Source organism: Chiloscyllium plagiosum, unplaced genomic scaffold (genome assembly GCF_037043375.1).
Source record: "Chiloscyllium plagiosum isolate Xiang-an unplaced genomic scaffold, Cpla_swu_hap1 HiC_scaffold_45, whole genome shotgun sequence".
NCBI lineage: Eukaryota > Metazoa > Chordata > Chondrichthyes > Orectolobiformes > Hemiscylliidae > Chiloscyllium > Chiloscyllium plagiosum.
Window position 1 is genome coordinate 65,105,269 of NW_028270183.1, and position 2,211 is coordinate 65,107,479.

General features: G+C 39.4%; 1 non-coding gene across 1 annotated transcript; it reads right to left on the reverse strand.

The window, feature by feature from the left end:
- Nucleotides 1-1,927: 1,927 nt before the first annotated feature.
- Nucleotides 1,928-2,009, reverse strand: trnas-uga (transfer RNA serine (anticodon UGA)). Its single transcript has one exon. It is a non-coding gene; the product is annotated as a tRNA-Ser (tRNA).
- Nucleotides 2,010-2,211: the final 202 nt, after the last annotated feature.

The following is a 2,211-nucleotide window of genomic DNA, read 5'->3' on the forward strand; positions in this document are numbered from 1 at the left end:
TGCGTCCCTGTGTGTTGCAACGATGCTGAGTATTAATTTCCATTATCATCACTGCCAACCTTCTTCAAAGCAAAGCACGCACTTGCTTTTTTCAGAATTCCTATATCCCGCTTTCATCCCGCTTTTTACCTCATCATATTTCTGACTTTACAAACTACGTCACAACAGGTTGACAACTGCAGAATGAGCTTTGTTCCGTTCTCCACTGATGTTGATGGTAGTAAACCGGCATATTCGAGTAGGACTTGATGCACTTGCGGGTGGTGTATTCGCGGCATTTTGGCTTCTTTTTTTCATTTTCGGTCTACTATTTCGAGTTCATTCCGCAGACTTCTGAAGAAGACTTTTTGGAGTCTAAATGGTAACTGTTTTCTCTCGAAAGACAGACGTAGCTTTATTTCTGTTCTCTTATAAATTGATCTTCTTCCGATCTTTGCAAGTGAAATAGGGTGCATTATTATTGCTCGGTTTTAGTTTCAAAATCAAGAGATACATGAAGGAGAGAATATCAAAGAACACAAAGTTCTGAGTTGTTAAGATAATTTTTGCAGCAATGGTGGACATGAAGGTCAAATTAAGATAACGGTTCAAGAACATTTAGTCTATAGAAGTGGTATGTGACTTTAGTTCCAAATATATGTTTCCGTTCTTCCAGTACATCTTTTTGACTCCCAGAAAACATTGATTGTTTTCTATATTCACTTTGTTTCGCGACATCTGTCTTCTGGTCGACCAGGGACAACTTGAATTTGCGTCTGCATTGAATAAGATTTCGCTTTTCTTTCGAGAAGGAAACCTGTGCATTATGTACCACTTATCATGCAGATGGCAAAGAAGTTCAAAATGAATTACGGTTTATGGATCGTGAGCAAGAATGAAGTGATCCATTTGCGAACAGATGTCACCACGCCCTATTCCTCCATCGGACCTGAACGGTCCATTGGCAGAGTCTGCAGACAGGAAATGTCTAAGTGACTAGTCCTTTGTTCAGTTTGATTTGATACCAATGGTAGTGCTGTTTTGGTGCAGAAATGTGTCAACATCTCTGACGTTAGAGTCAAAATTTAAGTCCATCTACTCATAAGTGTCTTCTCATATCGGAACATGCTGACATGAAAATATCTAACTCTGATAGCAAAGGTTTTCTCATTAAACTGGGAGTATGTTTAACTAAGCAATTCAGACAGCCAGGATGAATAATTGGCATTTGGTTCTTCAAGCTCAGCTCTCCGCACCAACTGCTCCAACGAAGGCCGTGGATAAGATCCACATCGATTATTTTGGTCAATTTTAGCCTCAACAACAACCTATTGTTCTGAACAATGCTACACCACAAGCAGAGGGCTAAATCGTTAATTTTCAATTTCAGTTCTTAATGCACAGTTTCTTACGAATGTGGACAGCAGAAGACCGTAAACATTCCATTTCTAATATTTCCAGAAAATTCTATTCCGCTGATATCGCCTTGCCTTTTCACATCGCAAGCCAGGAACCTGGATCATTCGAGTTCCTTTCCACACATGGAGTTGCTTTTTTCTAATTCATTGACTGCTGATATAATAGATTATTGGCCGTGAGAGTCAGCTGCAAATTAGGTTGAACTTTCTCAGCTTGATTTTCAACTGATCCTAAAAAAAAATTCATCACTTGCAGGTAAATGTATTGCATTGCTTCTTGTTTTGCTGAATTCCATCCCCCGAACATCCAAATTTCACGATAGTTCGACAAATGTGTTGAAACTGATTCGTGTTGGAAGTTGGTGGCTTTTTGTGTCTCGACATATAATTTATTCAATTAGATGACTGGGTCAGTCTTGAAATTACTTCGGATTCTTCAGAGTTGAAAATTTACTTTCGATTGAATGCAAAGCTCAAGCTCCACGAAATCCAAATCCTGCAAAGGAATTAATGACTTTTAAAAGATTCGATGCTGTGAACAGGAATCGAACCTGCGCAGGGAGACCCCACTGGATTTCAAATCCAACGCCTTAACCTCTCGGCCATCACAACTGCGGCAAAATTGTCAATATTCACAGTAAAACAACTGAATTCATTTGTTGGAAGAACAAATTTTCAAGACCCAAAGATTTCGCCAAATCCTTTGCAGTGACCCAGAGAACGTTACCTTTGCAGATTGACAGGCTTTCATCGCAAACTAGATTCTGACACAGCTGAAGTTGTGGGAATGATTCTTCGTCGAATTATAGAGTCA